Genomic DNA, 23,197 nt, shown 5'->3' on the forward strand with positions numbered 1-23,197 from the left:
GGGGAAGTTCTTAAGGACTGAGAGGCAGGGAGAACAAGCATTTTAAATGGCATGGAACACAGAGGTTCAGGAGGATGGGACATGGGAGGCCAGGAAAAGAGGTGCCTCTAGGATAGGAAAAGAGTTGTGGCAGAGATATGATGAGCCTGTGAATTTTGTGAGTGAGGCAAGGGGCACAGACAACAGGGAAAAGCTACATGCCCTCCCTACACAGGCATGAGCTGGACACTTGGACTAAGGGTGAGGGGCCAGAAGACACCACAAGCCAGAGTGAAAGGCTGACAGGCTTGAAGCTGAGCAGAGCTTTGGGCAGGTAGGGAACAAGACTTTCTCCACTGAAACTACCCTTATCTACATACCTGCATGCGTATAAAAGATGCTGTCCCTGCTCCATCCACATGAACACCTCTTCCCACTCCTGCATCCTTCTCTTTTGCAGCCAGGGCCACATCAGTCCTGGCCCACATTTTCCCATCTATGTATTGGAGTGTGACAGTGTAACATTTTCTATAGCCAGTATAATCCAAGGAAATGTTTTGCTGTAGCTCTGGATCCCAAACTGTATATGAGTGTTAAGCATAGATTTCAAAGTGAAAGAGAAGAATGGGTATCAGGAGAAAATTACAGGGAAAATAGAGAGGAGGAGACATTTCTTCAGACAGATGCTCTCAAGAAGGCAATGTCTGAAAAGTGCTGAAAGTTCAGTCACTGCAATGCTGGAGTTGACATTAACCTCATCAAATACTTATCAACTTTCTCTTACACATTTGCAAACTAATTGAAAAGAAGGCCAAAGGTATCATGCTAAAGTCCCAGTCAGAAACAGAAATTAAATCACACATGTGGGAAAAGATTGTATTCTCACAGTCCCATTTCAGTCTTTAAGTAACCAGCCTCTCTATCACCTTCAGCAAGAGTTTTGCCAGAATAAGACCTGCAGAATTCCATGCCAGGATATCAGTATAAAAAATGTTAACTTTTGACAGCACATTAAGGGATTACATTAGGGAGCATTAGGTAAAGTGTCAACTGAAGATGCTGCATAAGATGAAAGATGTCAAGAAGAAAACAAGCCACGGTATGATTTCATTTAGTGAGAGAAACTGCAGTGCACTCCTTGAATTTTAACGGATACAATGCTTCTCAGTTTCACATGCTATGAACGAGCTGTGATAAGAGGAAAAGGCTGATGACAGCCGTGATAATTTCTTTAGACAGAAGCAACGAAGAAGAACACAGCAGTTACCCCCTTAATTAGGAACATTTTATGCTACAAACTAAAATTGCTGCTTTATTAGACCTTTGGGCAACTACACAGGCTGAAAGAAGGAAACTGAAATACTTAAAAGCTTCTTCATGGTAGAAGAAACCATAGCGTCTATTATATTTCCTGCCTACTTGAGCACATACAGGGATACAATTTGCTTTCTGGGCCAGAGAGAGGTGAGCTAGAGAGAGAAATGAGCCATCTGGAGGCTACAATTAATATACCAGTCCTGTATGTACCCTAAAAGAAGGTAGTTTGCACAAATGTGCCTTTTACACACTATCAAAGCAAAGCAGCAATGCAGAGAGCCTGTTCTGTAAGCCAGTAATTCCAGTAAGAAGAAAGTTTAGGGCTTGCCAGTAGAGTCCAAGGAAACATCTTCCCAGCATGAGAGCAGAGCATAGCCAGTGCAAGTGCTGGAATGCCACTCAAGGTTGTTTCTTTCAGCATTGCTGCCTAGCACAGAGGCCACATATGTCAGACAGGAGGGAGATGAGTCAAAGGAACCAGTGGAAACTGGTAGATACTGATGATTTAAAGGCAGCACAGCCTTACACTGCCATTCACTCTCTGTCACAGGCAAAGAAGGTAGGAACTAATCCCTTTTTTCTGTCTTGACCCAAATTTTCCATTGTATTTCAGGCAGGCCACCCTACAGAATGAGATCTGTGGCAAATACCTGGCTGAGAGACTTCCTCTATTCTCCTGGGGTGAATTTTGCACATAAACTAGCCTAGCAATCCTTTTCTTTCCTAAGAGCAGGTAACTTCTCCAGGTTACACCACCAAATTAAAATGCACACACTAGAGGAAGATCCTCTGCTCCTAATGCATGAGTGAGATCTGGGTACTACAGCCCTGCTGCTTTTGTAATAGAAAAGGCTGCATGCTTAGAGTTTCTCATTTTTTCAGAACCAACCAGTATGTTCCACTTTAGTGGCAACAACTTCCCTTACCTAGTATCTAATACCCAGCAAAAGGGATCTGGGGATAAAAAAAAGGCCACAATGAAAGATTTCAAGAGCTTTTATAGGCATAGGTAAAATCTGAGGATATTAGTCAGATGGTTCAGATTTAAGAGAGAAGACAAGTTACGCAAGGAGGCTGAGGAGGCAAATTTCAGCATTTATCCCCATAGAGACCTGAGTTCTGATAGCGAGTGATTTTACAAGGAAATCTATCCAAACCTGACACAAGGCTGCCATTGCTTCTTTCAGATCCTCAGACTGTTTCCTGTTACCTGACAGTTCAGTTTCCTGGTCAGACTCAAATAGCTGATGGGAGGGAGACATAACAATATTTCACTCAGAGGCTGTTCCTTATCATAACCTTAATTGATGTGTGCCAAGCATATAAGACATATTAGCAGAGTACCTGCTAATAATAAACACTGAGGCAAGAAGTACCCTTAAACCCTTCTGTTTTCACTAAAAATTCAAATGCCCAGTGTCATGAATTAGAGCACCAATAACTCAAAATCCTTCGTAATTTAGAGAGTTGTTCCTTCCCAAGATATTGATCCATCCTGGGAGCTGGTCTGACATTCCCAAGGGCAGTGTAGGGGAAATACAGTGGATCTAATAATCTGGTTACCATGAGTATATTTGGGAAAGACTGGTAAGAAGTCAGGGTTTCAGTCAACCCCAAATGAATACCTTTCATTAAGTTCTGAACAACTGAACAATAGCTGTATTACAAGTGTGCCTGCAGACCAAATACTCAGCCACAGGAAATTGCTGGCAAATGCACCTACAGAAGCAGAGGAAGAAAATGAGCCACAGTAAGCAGTTCTATTTCCAGCTTCCTTGCAGATTTTATCTCCTTTTGTAGATTGAGCATGATATGCTTCTCTGCTTGCCAGGCCATCTGAAAGCTTTGTTAATGAGTATTAGTAAATAACTCTGTTTTCACAAACTGCCTACTAGCTCAGAATCAAAAAGTGCAATTATAGCTTATTCAGTTCAGAGTAGTTCTTTTATGAAGGATGTTGATTCAGCACCTTGTTTTAGTAAGCCCTGTAAATACATCTTCAAAATTATCTCTCTGGGAGGAAAAAAAAAAAAATCAATTTTAATTTTCTGCCTGTTTACCCCAATGCAAATCAAACAGGCACAGTCTGCCCCTTCAGAGCCAGCCATGTTGTGCTGAGCTCGTGATGCACAAGGGATTTCTTTCTTTAGTCAAGAGATAGACAATGTGGTGAGCATATTGATTCCTCCTAATTAGGTACTGCAAGGGCACAGCAACAATTCCTAGGTGTGTGGTGTATCTCATGGCTTTAATTTAAATCCTGAGATCCCAATTTTTTAATCTATAGTCAAAAACCATCTTTACTAATCAAGGCTTAGTATCTATCTGCTGCTTAGTGCAACTGACTGAAACACTCTGGCTTGTATTCACAGCCTGGCACAGAAGCAGCTTATTGCAGTAATTAGCTTTAATTCATACACTACCACACATGCACTGTACTGCTGTAGAGAAGGCTCAGACTCAGAGCTGAACAACCATCAGCATCAAGACCCACCTAAAAGTACTAAGTACAACAGCTGCCTATCATTTGATCTGTGTTATTAGAAAGTTTCTGTCCACCTGTCTCTTAGCCACTGCTTCCTAAACATAATATTGCTTGAGTGGCACTCTGCAATCCACAGCTCACTGAATGATGCAATCATTCAGATCCTGTAGGTGAGTAGGATTGTTGAGCCAAAAGTTTCCAGGCTGCAGCAGGGCTGTCTGTGGAAGCTGTGCACTGCCTAAAACACAAGCAGCAGAGCAGAGACAAAGGCACAACCCCAGAGATTCCCCTACTGAGTACATCCACAGGGGGCAAGCTAAACAAGCTGAAAGGAACATGGCATCAGGCCTTGCTTTGGATTTGCTTTTAATTTTTTTTTTTTGGTATGAGCCAAAGCTAATGAAGATCTGATTGCAACTTATTTCCTGTGATTTTAAATAGAGGAATAATGAACATGCCTATTTACAATGACAGGCACCTTTCTCCCCCTGAGGTATCTTGAACTAACTGAGCCCCAGTTATCACATGAAACCTACACACAGACTTGCCTAAGCTTCAGCAGCAGACTACCTCTGAGATTCTTCATGATGGCCAGCTCTGACACAGACATTAAAACTTTATTTGCTGGTGTAAATGGTAAAAGAGAAAGTCTAAAAAGTCCATAAATATATGCAGTGCAGGTATAAGTTGAAGAATACTGCCCAAAAAGGCAATATTTGAGTTCAAATTCTGAAAATTATAAAGGGTATACTAAATATGCAAGAAGTCATGCTCATTCCATCTCTACAGTCTTTTGCTCTGTGGAGCTGTGAACAATTCCCAATAACAATTCTCAGTAAACAAAGAGGACTGAAATCTCTGACCATGGCTTTCTTTTTCTATTGCTAGGTATATATCTTCAAACATGACAGCACCTATCAGCATTTTGGGAAGCATTCATTTTATAGTATCTCATTTCCAGCCATTTCACACTTTTCCAAACCACACTACTCATGACCTTGCAAAAATTGCTGCTGTTTAAAGTGAGACTGGATGATCAAATACTGTAAATGCATCTAAAAATAAGAACCAGATGCAGATTAACTTAAGTTGTGTATATGTGTGTGTATGTGTGTGTGTGTGTGTGTGTACAAAAAACCTCAACAACTTAGTAAGTTTAAATGGATTATGTCCTTATTAACTTCTTCCCTTTTGTCTTCCAGGAAGGTCTCATTTGGCATTGAAATCGTGTGGTCCTTGCAGTCATGACACTGCATACAAAGTAGCTGCTCTTTTACTTCAGACAGAGGAAAATGCTTTAATAGCTGCCTCTCTGAATGACAGCACCTACCTGCCTTGCTAAAACATGCCCTTAGTCTTACGAGAAAAGCCCCAACAAGACAGAAGGCTACTTACTAATGTTCCATAGAGTCCAGGCGGGAGAGTCGGAGGCTGAAATTCACTGTGCCTCTGATGAGAAGATTTAACTGCCTGCAGCATTCAGACAGTTGGTCCCATTAGGGCCATCGGGCGGCTGAGTTAAAGGGTGGCCGTGCACAAACATAAACAGCTTGTCAGCACAAGCCAAAGAGGCGGGCCAGCCCTGCCAGCCACAATGCGAGCCAATGATTAGCTCCTTCTTTGCATTCTGGGTGTTCAAGATATTGGGTTTCATTCTTAAGCAGGGGAACAAGAGGGACTGACTGGGAAGGGCTAAGGCTTGACGGTTTACTGCTAGGCATTTAAATGCTTAAGGTAGAAGGAAAAACAAAAATCTATAGATCACTTTGGGAAAAGCACATATTTGCTGTGTATTCATATAAACACTTCTAGGGAGCCTGCAGGCATCTCCAAGGCACACTTTCTTTTAGGTCAATCAAACATACAAGTAAACAAAAGACCTCTAAATTAAATTTAGTTCATATTCACTGTATAGAAGTTTCACTTGCAAAGTCTCTAATTTTAATTCTTTCCATCCTTTTTCTTATTCTCATCCTTCCTAACATGCTTTATCTGCTTTATTTGCTGACAGTGGCATTTCTCACTTCTCTGTCACAAATGTCTTACCCTGACCTTCTTGACCTGACCCTCCAACCTTTATTGATCCTCCTATGATTGCTTCTCTTCACCTCCATCTTAACTGCTTGTTCTTTGGGTCCTGATCTCCCTGAAAGAGCAGAGTCACAACAGAGGCACCTTACAGTAAGGTTCTGTGAGACAACCAAATTGATCTAGCAAATTATTGCTGTCAAAAGGGGAGGTGTTACATCTCCCTTCTCTTCAGCACCACACTGTGCCCTTCTTGTCTGTCCCCCCAACATTCAAGAAAGGCAGTGTGGCACAGAAGCAAATGCTTCTCAGTCAGTTTACTAATCTTAACACAGAGACAAAAGAGGTATTGCATGGAGTAAATACTCCCTGAAATATAAGCTCCTTCTGATCTTGCCTGAGTCATCTATGTTCCCACCTGTCTGCCCAGGTTCCTCTCTCCCTTTGTTGTTTGAATTGAATTGTTCCTAGTTAATTGAATACCCTGCTTACAGCTGCTGATCCCATTTCATCCCAGCTCTGTCCTACTTTCTTATGCCTCTAGTTTGGCTGTGAGGCCTGTCTGCCACCAAAATCTGTCTCATTAAGTGTTCTATAATAACTCTCTGCATAAATATCATGCTTTGTGCTTCAAGCCTCAGGCTCTTTGAGATTTTTTTTTGCTATCCTCCTCAAAAAACATGCTATCTTTTTGGCTTTCACTGTTTTTTTTCTCTGACTTTTCTGATTAATTCTTCTCTCAGCATCTACTCCTCCCTCTCTCACACTCCCAAAGGCACCCTACTTCTTGTTATATTCTATCCAGCTTTTACTATTTGCTTGTGCAGGCTCCTGTACCACTGACTCATGTCAGTGATTTATGAGCATCCATTTGTACTTTTTAGCTTTATGCTTTTCTCCAGTCCCATATTTCACCCTGTGTTTTAGGCATATTGTATTAAATACCCTGACAGCTTTTAATTTTAAGATCCTTTTTCTGGGGTCGAATTAAAGCGGTGCAATCACACTACATTCCTGCAGTCTTGGCACAAGTCGTTTCTCTCCCTCTCTGCTTTGCTAAAGGAGCTGAACTCGCTGCAGCAGCAGATGCTGGAGTTAGCACCTCGCTCAGACAGGCGGGGTATCGTAGCTGAGCTCTCTGGCTTCTGCTGACAGGCTGCACGAGAGCTCTGGCACAAAGCTCTGCATCACAATGTGCTCAGGTCACGTTTGCAAGTTTTTCTTCACAGTGAGACATACTAGACACGTTCTTCAATGACATCTCAGATTCTGACACAATTGCACAGCTCCATCAGCTGCTACCCAGGGACATAACATATATTGCCTCTACTCTTGCCGGATTTCTCACTCAGTCTGTGCTATCCACACCAATATCATTATTTTACCGTAGCTCTTTTCCAGTATTTTTAACCTGTAAATCGCTGCCCAGGTCCACTATGTGATCACAGTATATGATTACTTTCATTATTTTGATTCTTGAGCCTAGACCTTATTCCCAATGCACCTGCATTGCTTTCCACAAAAAATTCAGCAACTGAGGTAATCTTTTGTTCCATACCACATGAAAGCCATGCTTTCATGTCCTGAGCTTCAAGGCCTTTTCAGAATTTCTTCTTTCTTACTGATCCACTCCCACATCTCTCTTCATCACAAAGCCTGGCTTTTCAGCTTTCTCTCTTCCTTACAAAGCTCTCTTTTCTTACCTTTTCTTCTATGCAGAGAATGCCCTGCTTCATCAAATCAAATTACCTACTTTTCTTTCTCTTCTACAATCTACATGTCACAAAATATAGAAATAATGTATCAGAGTGAGAGTAGGTGAAAAGTCATTCCAGAAAGAGAGATGTTTCACCAGAGTATATAAAATATATGTGCTATAAATCTTCTACCATCAACTATATACTGCATGTTACTGCACCTTACACTTGTAGATTTTTTTATGGAACAGGATAGGCATGAAAAGCCCTTGATGGATATGGATCAAGTGCCCAAACACTGTACATGAGATTGTGAAAAGACTGCTATGAAAAGACTGTTTGTAGATGCACAAGAGAAAGCAAGCTAGCTATTGCATCTCTGATTCCCATGGAAATTTATTTAAGATGCTAATTCAGTGTAGCCACAAATCAAGAAACAAAAGAAAGAGCAAGAATGAGCTGATTTAGTGGACTTTGTTGAAAAGGCACACTTTAGACAAAGTCACCCTGGGTACAACTCCTGTGACTTCAATCATAGCATTATGCCAAGGATGAAGCTGCCTCTTTGTCCTTAAGCCTGGCATGACACAGGAAAAGTGTTAACCAGCACTGCCAACAATACTAACCCAGCACCAGCTAATAGTGATGGCCAAGCTGATTTAATAATTTACTTTTATCAAAAAGGTTATCCCTCTCTCTTTACTGCCATTCCCAGTTGCACAAGTCTGTATCTCTCTCACACAGTGTTGCAGGAACAGTGTGAAAGCTCACAGCCCAAATTTGTCTTGCTGGATATGTCTTTCAGACAGGTTAATGGTCTGACTCAATATCCCTGCCATGTTAGGCACCCGAAGTGCCAGTGGAGGGAAACAGTAAACATGTTTTAGATAGAGAGGGCAAAAGGTGGAGACCAGAATCACCATCTTATTTTTCATATGCAAAAGATGGCTGTCATCCCCAAGAACCTACCATCTATCCTGGGGTGAAACCTAAAACCACGACCCCCAAACCCACACCATTCACCAAACACAAGATCCCACAAGCTGATGAGTTCCTTCCAGCTCAGCATATTTTATGATTCTATGATATGATTCAACAGAACTTTGTCTACTCCCTCAGCTGCAGACTCCATGGGTGACATTTTGATTCTGTCCCTTTCATTTTACCATCTGGCTCCTATTATTTATTGTTTGCTTTCCAAAACTGGGGTTTTTTTTACTATTTTGCGGCCTCAGCCCACCCTCACTCTGCCCTTTCTTCTCAAAACAAGCTCAGCTGGATGCTATTTTGCCTGTTCTTTGCATCTCCCTTTGGGGCCAACAAGGAACCTCAGGCCCCCTGAGGCTCAGGCTGTCCAGTTTCTGTCTACATGGCTGCTGGGAGGAGACCTGCCCTGATTCTCCAGCAGAAGCCACAGATGCTGCAGAATGGAGTGGAGTGATGTTTTTGTCATGTTTTACTGGCCTGCTTTCAGTTATAAAAGGAGTTACAAGTTGTTCCCAGAAAACACACCAGCTTAAGCAATGGAAGACTTCAGATAGTGACAAAAGAAGTGAAACTGTGTAGCTGAAATGTCTCTTTCCTGTTAAAAACGAAAGCAAAAGGCAGAAATGGGAAGGGGAAGAGATCATGCCCAGATGCACCACACTAACATATGAATCTGCAGTCAGTGGGAACTTGGGTTTAGTCTCAGCTCAGACCATGTGCATTTTGAACTTTGAGCTCTTGGACCACTTCCTAATTAGAGAGCAAGTGACACACTGTGGAACGATTTAACTCTTTGGTAGCGCCTCCTGAGGTGTAGCAAAAGCCAGAAGAGACTCTGGGGATGTGTCTAACCCCTGGAAGCCACAAAGACTACAGGATCTATCCCTATGCTCCAAATAGACTAAGTGAAACAACTGCTGTCAGCACCTCTTTCCATGGCTCCCTGCACAGAAAGGTCAGGCTTACAACTACTCCTTCCCGTGCTGCTGAATGATTGCTGGAATCTCCCCTTAATGTGCCAGCTTTCCATCCAGAATCTGCCTGTCTTCAAGACAGAATAGTTCCTTCAACCTCATCAGCAATGCCACACCAAGGATCAGATCAAACAGAGATACCTGCAGCAACTTAATAGTGTAAGTAACACCACACTGAACCAAGAGACCTCTTCTCTGCTTAACAGGAGTGGAAAAGCAGCAGAGTAACTGTAACTAAAAACACAATTCTAGCATTAGGAGCTGTGTGGAAAGAAACTAAGGTTATACAGCTGATGTACATCAACAGCTGTCATGATTATCACTGGTGTTCTAGTTAGATCTGTACCTGTGATTTCATTTTTTATATCTCCTTGTAATGTGGTAATAGTATGTCTTACCTATTTAACAGTTCTGTGTGCATACATTTACAGTTCTTTGAGGCTCTCACTGAAGACATTTCAGACATACAAACTTTTTATTTTCACAGCTGACTTAAGAAATATATCCTTTGAAAGCAAATAAACAGGATAACTACTTTGGCAAAATAAGTGTTTTTTAAATTTCCTACCACCTCAAAGGTCACTCATTCAAAACACAACACAAATGCACTAATAAAAGGAGATGCACCTCCAAAAATGCATGCACTGTAGGTAAAGATTAACTTTGGCACTGTAGAGCACAGTAAACCTACAAGTTTAAAGTCCATCTAAGCAAGTTTTCTGCCTAGCTTTGTGTCCCATTTCCTGGTGAGAGATGTTTCACAGGCCTCAGTTGTCACAGAGTTCAGAGGAGGCCTTTCAAGTACAAACTACTCTTTGCACACACCCTTCATTTCCCATTCAGTTGTGATCTACCTTATTTGCAGACCAATGGCCTCAGTTCTCATTTCACCTGGAATTTGGGTAGTCAGAGTTTTTGAGCCTTAAGGTTTTTATGGGCATATCTGTGACAGCAAGGTAGCAAGAAGTGTCAAAGCTACTTCTGAAATATCTGTCTAATGTACATGCTGGTAAAGCAGGAGAAAACTCAGTCAAGAAGCAAAGCAAATTAGCCTGTCTTGGGCACCATGCTGCCATAACTGGCTTATATATTCAAGCTGGCTATTAGCTACCTTAAGCCTTGCTGTACTACACTGCAGGCATTTCTCAGTTAAATTCTGTGAATTAATCTAGACTCAACATTTAAATTTCACTGTTGTTATGGGGCAATTCACGCACTTCTAGAAGGGTTTTGCAAATCGTGATGAAACATTCCTTATCTCTGATTAGGTTTATAGTAAAAAAAAAAATATTTCAGACAGACAGATGCTTTGGCTTTGGAGCAAATCTATGTTCAGAGTGTCAGGTATGCTGACAAAGAGCCAAAAAAGAGCCACAGACCCAGAAGCACACACATCCATCCTAATTTCAAATTACAAGATAACTTGTCTCCAAGGAATGTTTTCCTATATAACAGTATAAACATTTCCAGTGGTATTTCTGGAACTGACAAATTCCTTATTATGTATGGCCTTTGTCACAAGAAAAATATCACCTCTCCAGTTTCTCACCCCTCTGTGGGCTGTGTTCTTGCTCAGACAGAAGAACACAAGGGAAATTTCCAAAAGAACTCTTTTGTGAAGACCTTGCTGTTATACAACAAACAGACAGCATTAATTAGAAGACTGCCTTCAAGATAGCTGTGGTTCCTGCTCCCATAAGAAACCCTATTCATCGTGAACTCAGCAGTAAATATTCCACTTGCTTCTTTGGCACAGAACCAAATTCCTGCATCAACTAGAGCAAAGGATGCTCAGAGACCAAGAGGGATTTGCCCATCACAGGAAAAATGCTCAGATTAGCGATGCAGTGACCTTGGTTCAAAGAAAGCACTTTAATACATGCCTTTCTGTCAAGCATATGAGAACTCCTGCTGATTTCACTGTCACATCAATGAGGTCAGCCACGGATTTATTCAGGAACTAAAAGGAATTAACTCCCTTCACACATACACACCCTCTGAATAATGGCCAGAGTGGTCTGTGCCCAGTGGTGCAGATGTGACTTGTCCCTCCCCTCTCCCAGTGTGGATCAGGAGTTTACCTCTCCTTGAATGACACTACTGATGCATTTTATGCCTTCTTGCTGAATAAGAGTGAGTGGGTACCAAAAAAACTGCTATACCAAACTTACTTCTATTTCCCCTTTCTACCCAGCAGGCCTAGGAAAAGTGTGCCAGTTACCAAGCAGGTGGAAACACCAAAATAATTTAACTGCTTGAAACTGCAGAGGAACAACAAAGGTCAGAATCCTTCATTTGGACACAGAAATCCAAAGAGAAGGTGGTGTGTCCTATATAAGCCTGCAAGCAAACACAACAGGCCAAGTTTTCAGTATTCTCATATAATAGGCTAGTAGGAGGAATTTTAATGAATTCCAGGTGCTCTTAAGTCAAGTTCCTTGTGACAACCTATCCCCCCAAAAAAACAGGGACATACCAGTTCTCAAGCAAAGCTCTGTTATAAAGGTATTCTGAGCAGCAGGAGAGGAAAAAAAGACCTTAATATTAAAGATACTACAAACCTCAATTAAAAGATAAAACTTTTATCTTTTACCCCTTGATCCAAGTAGCAAAAAGGCTAAACCTGTCATGTAATCAGGACCAAACCACATCCACGTCTGGATTTAATTATGCCGTGCCATTTTACAGCAGCCTAAGAAAATGGAACTGGGGGTCAAATAATCCTAGAGTAATTCTTCAGTCAGTCACACATATAAGAACCTGGGTAAGAATGGATAACAGACAACATCAGCAGACTGAGCATACAAAGATTCTAATTAAAGGTAGGAACAACAACAAAGAAGTCCATAGACGAATGGCTCACTTCAGTAGAACCTACCGAAAAAATTTCTGTATGGTCTACAAAATTCAAGCAAACTTACAAAACTAATGCATACTGAAAGGATGGAGCTCTGGTCAGTATCTGCTCACTGATTTGAAAAGAAATGGAATTAATGGAATTCTAAAACTCTTCAGAAATACATATTTTTGTATGAGTTCTACATGTATTTAAAACAGATTCTCCATAAGAAAGTATTTATATGAGATTGTATGCTTATATAGCAACTGTAAATTACAGGGAGAGATCTACATAAGAACATGCTTTTAATTAATATGAAAGTATAAAGGACATATAATTTAATTATTTAGTATTATGAGTATACAATGTGAGTATAAAATCAACCAAAATACATAATTTTTAATTGAAAGCAAAACATTCTAGATACGTTACTTGCAAATGTTAACTGGGGAGAAGAAAGTCTTTTGAAATATTACCTAGCCAGCAAAGAAGCTTGGAGATACTGCATATTCTAGCTCAAGCAAATAAATAAAAGTGTATATGCAAAAGCAATGCAAATGCTACCCAAATTAGTAAGGGTTTCCTGAAGATACATAGCATGAAATTAAATTATAATTTCTATAACCTGCATCCAGCATCACTATGGTATTTTTTTAGTATTATGAAATCAGTTCCATGTCAGTCTGGGTTTTTTTTTCCTATTTAACAGAGCTTTTTATGAAAAAAAAAAAAGTGCCACTTCTTCCAGCATGTATTCTTATTGCTCTATTCTGCCTCATTCCTTTAGCAAGGATCCCCTGATCCTGTTAAAACAGCCAGAGCTGCCCAACTGCACCACAGTGCTCCACCAGGGCCTCTGTGTTAACCCAGCCTACAACATGGATTAAATTATAGCTCACACACTGTGATTCTATTTGGCATGCAAGGAACAAAATCTGTGTGAGGTAATACTGCACAGTACCCAGGGTCTGGATGAACAGCAGGCCTTGAAACTTTGTGTGCATTCACTTGCGCTCTTCTGCCTGCTTGTCAAGGTCAGCAACATGGCACATTTAAAGGAGGCTTCTTGAATTGAGAGGATTTTGTTTGCTCTTGGTTGCTTTCCGACTCAAGCTCAAGCTGAGAAAGACCTCACAGAAGGAGGCAATGATTATTGCATTGTAATTGCTAAAATTCAGCAATTGCTCAGATTCATGCAGTTATTTTAAAGCTATATTTCTTGGTCATTTTAAGGCCAGGTCAAAGACATAAAAAAATGACAAGTCAGCCAGAATCTTATCTTGAATTCATCCCACTGGCATCCATAGATATTATGACATCTAAAACCCCTTGATATTCCAGAGGATTCAAGAACACTGGTGTCTACAATACAGATCACATGCATTCTGAAAAGCAAATATTCTGCAGAGTCAAAACTCTGTTTAACTTGTGAATAAGGAAAAAAGTTAAACCTTCTCAGCAGCATTTCAACTGAAGATGGTCCAGTCTTTTTTCCTTTCCTCCTCCATAGCAATTTCAGACTCCACAATAAGCTCCAATGTCACTTTTGAGAAGGGGAAGAACCCACAGAGATATTTAATATCATCCTCAACAGAACAAATTACCATTTGGGGTGGTTTTCTAAGAAGTCTTGTTACAGCTATACTTAGGAACTTCCTTGATACACAGATACACAAAGGTACAAAATACCATGATGTTTGCTCAGAATTTTTTGTTGATTGTGCATTTTAATACTATAATCGATAAACATGGTAATTTTATATTTCTCCATTAAGTGACCCTATTTCAGCTTTTAAGAGACTGACAGCCTTTACTGGCTAGCATGAAATTTTTCATGCTAGATGTCTGCCTCATTAAAAAAAGAAAAATCAGCCAAAATTGAATTGTTTCTGAGAACAAGATTAAGAAAAATCAGGTCACTTTGTGTGACAAAAATTCAGGTGTCTTTATTTGAGAACTATGAAAATCCTCAGCTTTTCAGTAGGATACTAAACAACAGGGAGAGGCTTCAACCCAGACAATGACTTTTTAACATCACATAAATATGCGCATTAACCTCACTGTGACCCAATGCATACTCACTTGGGAGATGAATTTTTTGGCGATACTGGCAGCCTGTTTTCTGTCCTTTCCTAGTGCTTGTGTAGCATCTCTTAAATACAAACCTTGCAATAGAGGACAATATTAAACCACATGCATCCAATCCACTTCAATGAAAGATTAAATTCACAAGGCACTGAAAGGAACTCTGGTAAGAGAAGTATTCCCATGGGCAGCATTCTCAGAAGACATACTGTCTTACAGAAAGTTCCCAGTATGAAATAATGCTGGTTTTATTGCTTACTGTACTATTTCCTCACTGTTCCTTCCTAATTTCAACTATGGTAGCCAGCTCAAGGCCTCACTGTGGTCAAGCAGCATGCTTTGCAGGTGAGCAATAGTAGAAGGTCTTGGTCCAGACAAAGCCAGTGGAATCTATTCAGTGAATGATGCCAAGTGAACAGAACAAAGAGACTGCCCTGTCACTGTATTTCCCCAAGCTGGCTCTTAGTGGGATCATACTTTGGCTATAGCAAATAAAAATGGCCAACAATTGTTAGCAGCAACAATTAAGCCATTCATTGTGCCTCTTGGGGAATGATGGATGGAGTTTCTTGTACCATCCTCTCCCCAGCTGCACTCTTTGTCAATTCCTCCTTCATGGAAATTGTGTGATTTGAGCATCTGTTCTGAATCAGATAAACAAAGTGCTATGGACTATGGTACATACACATACCCACTGACAAACAGTCCTGTGAAGACTGTGACCCACTGGCCTAGGGACAGTGACAGGCAGCCCTATACCTACTTTTCATCCCCATATCTGATAAAAGCAATCAGCTGAAGGGATCTCTTTATAAAGGCACTATATTAACACCTTTATTTAGATAGTTCATCAGAATCCCAAATGACATAGTGATGTTGCACCACTTGTTGCTCTGACAACACTCAAACTTTCTTCAGTGACAGGGGGGAAGAATATTTACAGGAAAATGCTTTCTATACGATAGGATCAGAGTAGGGTGGGGTCTCTGCTGCTTAAGGATCTAAGCTATTTTTTTACAGCTCTGTAAATCATAACATCAGCTCTGGTTTCTGCTAGAGTTAGCTGGCTGAGCATCAAGGAACATCAAAAAGAGATTTTTGCTTTCTGCTCTCCATAGCACTTGCACTCAGATGTGTCTATCTGCCCTCACATCTTCAAGAATAAAGCAAAAAAAAAACCTTTCAGAAAACATTTCAAGCACAGAACCATTTTAAAAAGCATTACTGTAAGCCAATGGTGAGGCCTTTTGTTTTCCCAAAACTCACACTTCCCAAAAAACCAGAAGTGTTTTACATGGTGGTCCTCCCCTATCTACACTCTCTGATGCTGAACAAGCTATGAGCATTTCTGGAAAAGAAGTAATTAACTGCAAATATGATTTCAGTGCATGAACAATCAAGGTCAGAACCAAAGCAAATCATCACGTGTCTCCTGATAATTACAGTGAAAATAATTACTTATTTCCTCATCAATAATTATTGATTCCTAGAAGACCTCTGATGTCATAGCATGTTATTCATTATAAGCATTATACAATGGCATCTATGTTACAAGCTTCACTATGTTTACTCTCAACATGTTCTCGAAAACAAAAGAAAAGCTGAACAAATTCTCGATTTCTCATTTTAAAGCATACACTATTAATTTCATAGAGAAAAAGAGTACTTTGGCCAGTCCACCTAGTAGGGACACTGATGGCTGGAAGCCCATTTGGGGTAAAATTTTGCCATGGGAATATGCAGTATGAGTTGCATTCACTTTTAGGATGGCTATATCTTGGCCCAAGGTGAGTAAGTATATTGTCCTGGGAACTCCAAACATACTAAAATAATTTGGCTGTTAGTTATCTAACTCTTTAATCAATTTTCAGCCTCATTGCTTTACTTTTACATAGCAATTACCTTGACTTTTACACAGCAATTACTACTGACTAATTAAAAATCTGAGGGCCACACATACTGTAACAAAGCTATGGCAACCTATGGATTTCAGGTACGTCAGTAGGGCAACACTCAGAATGCCAAGGGAGTTGATGTCAACTTCCTCTTTCTGAAATGTAGCATTGACATCCAGTAGGATCTACTCTGCATTCTGCTAAAATCACTTATTTCAGTGAACCTATTTCCAAATAACAACAGAAGCTGGTTGATGACAAAGTATTCAACAGAGGTAGCTCAATATCAGTCTGCAAACTCTCTACTTTCTTAAAAAGAGCCCCTCAATTCCCACTGAATTGAAGAGTGGGGGGGGAACAGAATAGCAAAAAACAGAAAAAACCCATTTTTCAATTGCTCCTCTAGATAGGTAAAAGAGACTCAAAAGTACTGAAGTCTTTAAATTAAGACAACCCATGTTTCAAAAAGACAAACAAGCTTTAGTGATTTGGTTATTTCTGATTTACTATCTTTAAAATTAGGTCATTACTTTTAGAATGCTTTGAAATAAATGAATGGCAGGAGAGGATTTCAGAATGTTCTTAACAGTAATCCATACCATTCCTGGGGTTAAACTGTTTTGTCTTTGACCTTCTAGTTTATCCCTTTGGGAATCACATTATTGTCTCATAAGAAAAGAGGTACCCATCTTAATATTCCTAGCCTAATGAGTTCTGCAAAATCCTTTTAAAATACTAACCAGATTGAAATACTATTGTTTTATGCATCCAGATCAAGCTGGATTTATGATTAATTGCATGCTTGCAAATAATCTTTCAGACTTTTATTCATGATTCCCTGTATGAAAAAAAAAAAAGTCAGTTGAGGAGTACAACATCCCTTCATATTTGTTAGCTTGCATTTGTATAAATCCTTTCAACTGCTTTATGGAAGGAACAACAGTGACACTGTCAGAATAAATTTAAATTTCATTTTTAATATGTCACTAAAGTGATACAAATTGTGGTGTCAATGCAAAAAGAGATATCATGAATTATAATTTCAAAATGAAATATAAAAATCCTAGGAAATTCAAAGTAGAATATCTTTTCAACTGTGATTTGGCCCTCTGGGATCCTTCGGATTTTTTATTTCTGCATATACAACTAGGTTTATCACCTCAAAATAAAAATGGCTCTTAGAAATCATAGTGGTTTATGTGATACACATTTCCAGAAAGAATAAATTTGCCTTTGGGCTCAGATATGTTGATTACATTACTCAGTTAAATTACAACTTGTATTCACATGCTACAGCCTCGCTTTGTGAAAGATGATCTGAAGAGTGTACAAATTGAACACATAAAGTACCTTCAGCATGAAATAGTGTGTTTTAATGGGGCTTTGTGAACTACAGAGTTGTCCTGACTGATTTCAGATGGCAGTTTAGTCCTAGTTTATGAGTATCAAAACCAGTGTGTACCTTACACCATATCATCCAAACAAAAGGTAGTAGAAAAGGTGATGTTAACAGATGTGTGACTGCTCCTGAAATCTACTGGTAAGATGGATAAGGAGCAGAGTGATGGGGAGAATTGGTCTTACAGAAAATGCAAATGAAGATTCTCATCTGTGAGACTCTCATCTCACCCATATTGTGAACGTCAGTGTCCACCCCAAATCACGGTACATCTTCCATGAGTCAATTAGTGTGTGATAGTCATGTGTCATGCTGCTGCTATTTCATGTGAATAATCAACACTGAAATTTAGATTCTGTAAATAATCAAAAGTAAACATACTTCATTAAACTTAATAATGAATATTATTACCTTAGTAATTAAGTTTATCATGAATCTTATTAAGTTAGTAATTGGCAATAGCATCTTAATTTTAAGGAAAATCTTTGTTGGTGGTCCAGAAATATTTTGTAATTATAACCATGTTTTGGTCAGTTGAGTTAATTTCAATTAATAAAATTCATTAACTTAATACCTAAATACTAACAGCCTAAAGGGAGATACTTTCAGTGAACCAGTATGACAGCTTTAAAATAAGGTCACAGTAAGTGTATGTCATTCCCTAATTTTAATTACTTGTAATTTCAAGCCTATGTCTAAGCAAATTCTGGTATCCTAAAGACCAGTTCAGATAACACAGTACCAACATCTGTGTTCTGAATGCAGATAAAGAGCCAAACAAGAAAGGTAGTAAGTGAGTGCAAAGAAGGTTTCAATTTATTTGTAATAGAGCTTGTAAGCAGTCTGGGGGCAAGGATTACCTTCTGTTTCTGTACAATACCTAGCTCAGTAACAAAAACCAGTATCCCTAGATGCTGCAGAAATAGCAAAGAGTAATAATAAAATAAATGCAGAATGAAATGATAATGCCATTGATGCAAGTCAGAATTTCATATGAGGTATACTGACAGATGTTTAATGAACTGCACTGAATCAATCTGACACTGCACAGTTCTTGGGAAACAACCAAGTCCTGAATAATTTGATTTAAAAGAAATTATGGCCGCTGCAGTTATTTTTCTCAGATTTTTTTCTTCAAGCAAAGCTCACAGAAAATAGCAGCATCCCTATTTATTTTTTTTCTTTAACATTATCAGATGATTAAATAGATTGGGCTTACATGTGGCTTCTCATTTGAAAATCAAAATCCAAAACTCAGCCTAGGTATCTGAGCTATGTTAAGTTACATTAACTGATGCATTAGCTTCTTTTTTATTCCTCAACTAAATGAGCATAATGTTGTTCTTCCTAACAGATTTTTATATCTTAGTAATTCTCAAATAACAGAAATGTTTGTATGAAAGCAGGTAAAATTTGGAAGAAAAGGGAAAGGAGAAAGGAAGGAAAGGAGGAGTTAACTACTGTAAGATGTTTATGGGAATTTGTCCTTACCTAGTTCATTTGCCACAGAATTCTTCTTGTAGAGAATTAGGAGAAAGGAGCAGGGATCACAGAATACTAACTGGAAAGAAAAGACCAACACAGATACATAGCCTTTCCTATACTACAGTAGAGAGAAGGTGATCATGGAATGCAGTGTTCCTGGTTTTAAAGAGCAGAGGGGGGAGGAAACACTTCCTCTATGAATAGAAGGGAAGAACACTAAAACAAAATTTTAAAAAGCTGCTTGCTTGTAGTAAGACAAAACACTTGGAGTGACATAGAACTCCGACCTTGAAACAGGAGGGAAAAAGGAAAGAAATACTGGAAAAAACTATTTTCCTTTTTGGTGTCTTGGTAAGTAGCAATGGATTTGGCACTATTAAATCTAAATATTTAATGCTCTGCAGGGGTTATCTGTGTTGGCAGCTCACCCTGTGCTTTGCAAGGAGAATACTGAAAATTCTCTTGAACCGTGGCCAGTTGCAAACCGGCTGGACAAGACTGGTCTGGAGCAGTTACTGGTGTTCCCCTTCCTACTCTCCAAGAGAGGTCAAGCACAAGGTGAACAGGTTTGTTCCCTGATCAGCCATGCACTCTGCCTGCCTTTCCTACAGGCCAAGGTTTCACACCTCCCAGAAATATTTATGCAGCAGGGCTGAAACCACTGAGATACCCTATCAGTGTCACTGATCTGTTACCAGGGGTAAAGGTATCTGAGAATCTGACACACCAGTGAGCACGGGAGCGCTCACACCTCAGTGCCTTCAGAGAAAGTTACAAAGCATTGATGCATGTAGTAGCAAATGAGATTTCAGCTTAGGGCTGCAGCACCAAAAACTGCAGGGGATTGCTTAACATTCAGTGAGCAAATGCCTAAAAAGTCAGTGCACGTGCTATCAGAATTTCAGCATCCTGTGCACATCAATGAACTTTGCTTAAGCTTCATCAGGATCCATTTACATTCTGGATAAGAGATTTGGGAGCAAAACTGGCATATAATGTAAAGAGCAAAGTTAAAGACCAAAACCTTCTTTTCAGGATATCTGTCAGGAAGATGCCTGAGTAGATTTTAAATACAACAGCTCTGAAATTTTCCATCCATGTCCCAAATTTTCCCAGAAGAACTTCTGAAATTATTCAGGACACATATGAATAATTTCTCTATATTTAAGAGACTTAGGCAGGGGCTTTCAATGTATAATCCAAACAAGCAGTGGATTAACTGTCTTCAGCTGAAAGCCTGCCAGATGACTGCCCTTCTCCACACACATGGCATTTGATGTCTGCCATTTTAATATTTTGACATTTTTGTGAGAGACATTGTCCTGAAAGGTCACCACTTGTCTCAGCAGCTGGCTGGCTGCCACTGAGGCTCGGGAAGCTGAGCTCCGCAGCTGTCATTAAAAATGACCATCTTCACAAATAAGTTTCAGGGAAGTTATGAATTTATGTCTGTGAGGGGAAAAAGGAGACAAGAGGAAGGAAAAGGAAGCTTCAAAATCAGCTTTTACTTGCTACAGTGAAGACAGGCATTTATACATATACATCTGTAAGATGAGGCTCAAATATTTCAAAAGCAGCTTATAAACACAACAGTCACCAAATACCTGTGTTACAGCATCATTATGGGTTATACCATGAATATGTTTAGTCCTCTATTGCAGCAAACTACACACATATTCTCTCCCTATTCAGTTAATGGCAGTCACCTGTTAACTGTGCAAGTGGCATTCTCACATGGCTCATGAAAAACTGACAGTACCACTGGTCCCCAGGAAATAACAAAAACTGTAAATAAAGCAAGAAAGATGACATAAAAATTGAAACAAATTTGCTACAGCCTGCATTTCTTGTGCAGTTATCTGACTACTGTTTATAATTGGTAATGATCACAGGCTGTTTTCAAGAAGCAGATTTCATGCACAGCACGGTAAGAATTCATTAGCCATAAACTCGATAGGACAATGGCAATACAGAAGCTTTGAATCAGAGAGAATAAAAAACAACATACTACTTCTTCAGCGCTATGAGACCAAAAATAAACTGTCAAGTATCAATTTTCTTCCTTACAATATCACCACAACGCTGAGAAACCTTCAGCTCCACTGCTTCCCAAGCCACCTTACTATCCTGTCTTGATGCCACTGTGGCAGATAAAGATTGTTTCCTGTACAGACGGAATGAGATGGGTGAAAAACATGCATTGCTCACCGTGCTATGTTCATTGTTCTTATCAGGTCAGATGCAGACTTACTGGTGCCCCTTATGATGACTATTTGTTTGTGCTTCTGAAAATAAGGTACTGCCGAGTTCCTTAATGAGAAGTCCGGGTCCGCATTTATGGATTTTTAAAAAAAATATTCCAGGTGAAAAATACCACGGAAAATTTTTCTTCTATGTATTCACAAACTATCTATTCCTGCTGAAGTGTCTTTCTTGCTGTATATCTATTCTAAGCAGAAAAACATCTCTCTGTAAGTACCAGCATTTGCTGGACTTCTCCCCTCACAGAAAAAATAGCAAGCAGACATCCCCAAAATCAACAAACACAACTGCAAACTACTTGTTCTGGAAAGCTTTCAAGCATCCCTTTCCCTCAGCAGCTCTTCCACTGAAAGCCAGAACAATACTGCAGAGAAGCTTCCCCTGTCAGGATGTTTTCAGCTTTCATCTCTCTGCTTTTTCAAGCAGAAGACTAAGGTAGAAACCTTAATTAGCAATCTGAAAGCACCACACAGGCAAGGAATACTTACATTTGCAACTGTATTTGTGATATTTGCGCACTGATCCAGCGACTGGTGATTACAAAGAAGAGAAAGAGCTTTTTAGGCTGCCTTTCAAGTCTTGCAGCAGTGAAATGAAGGCTGCTATCTGAAAGCTACTCATTTTCTATATGCTGTGCTCTACTTGCTTCCCATGTGCATACAACACAGCTGCCAGATTTAATAACCATGTCAGCCTGCTTTCCCCAGAAAGCAGCAGAGAGATGACAGGATGAAGTAGCCAGAGCGTTAATCTGTAGTTATGGCTGCACTAAGCCTTGAATGAATGTCACAGTTTTACTGCCTTTGAAGAAAAAAAGCCAAAACAAATCAATGCTGTTTGTGAAAAAAATAAGAGCAAAAGGATTTCAGAAATGTTAATCCATACTTGCCCCCATGATATTAAAGTACATTAAAGACATTTCACCATTTTTTCCCCCTATCAGTTAACAAATCCTAGGACTTGAGGTTTTTTTATTCCTTTCAGAATACATTTTTCCTAGCAGTGTATGCTCGTACCCCAACAGAACAAAACCATTAACTGACAAATTAGTTGAGCTTCCCTTCTCTCCTGTTTCTCTCTGGAAGGAAGCATTTCCATACCTGTTTGTCTTTGCTGACTTCTTTCAGGCAAAAAAAAAGTTAATAAAAAAGAGGGGAAATTCTCTTTTACCATTTAAATTCTCCCATGCACAGTGGTTCCTAGAGCACTGGACTTTAGTATCTGCTGTGGTCAGTTCACTGCCAAGGTGGAGCATCGCCGTACCTCCAGCTGTAAAACCAGTTCCACGCCAGGGAAGGGCAGCCAGACTTTACATGACAAGAGAAGGTGCCACTCATGCAGTCAAAAACAACAAACTGAAAACAAACCCAGAAACGCTGGGTTGGATCTGCAACAGTGCAGGGATGCCGCAGAGGTCATATGACATCTGTGCGCGTCTTTTTCTCTCTCTCTCATTTATATTCCTTTCACTTCCCTTGGAGGCACCTTCTCAGCAGGGAGTGGTTTCTGTGGAAACTACGGACAGTCGGTTTTCCCTTCGGAGAAACTGTTACTATGGTAACCTTACATAATGTATATGGCCTAGATTCTTTTTAAAAATATTCTAACCCTGAAATTCTCATTATAAAATTAGAGCTGATTTGTCTGGGGGGCAGGAAATACAGTTATTTAAAAATTGCATTAGAAATGTAGGATAAAAAAAATCCAAATGGTGTTACAAATTAAATGAGAATATAGGGGGCATGTCATGGCATCATTCAAAAAG

At 39.7% G+C, this 23,197-nt stretch overlaps 1 protein-coding gene across 10 annotated transcripts in view; it reads right to left on the minus strand.

Annotated features, from left to right (window-relative positions):
- The window catches only part of TRIM2 (tripartite motif containing 2), an 85,213-nt gene extending 62,302 nt beyond the window's left edge, over positions 1-22,911 (minus strand). For 4 of the 10 annotated variants that reach the window (XM_054291158.1, XM_054291132.1, XM_054291151.1 and 1 more), the window contains exon 1: positions 22,603-22,911. The gene's annotated coding sequence lies outside the window, so the exon portion shown is untranslated. The other 6 variants (XM_054291246.1, XM_054291195.1, XM_054291255.1 and 3 more) reach the window with 4 other exon arrangements.
- Positions 22,912-23,197: the final 286 nt, after the last annotated feature.

Source organism: Melozone crissalis, unplaced genomic scaffold (genome assembly GCF_028551555.1).
Source record: "Melozone crissalis strain CALT ecotype California unplaced genomic scaffold, PUWL_Pcris_2 ptg000006l_1, whole genome shotgun sequence".
Lineage (NCBI taxonomy): Eukaryota > Metazoa > Chordata > Aves > Passeriformes > Passerellidae > Melozone > Melozone crissalis.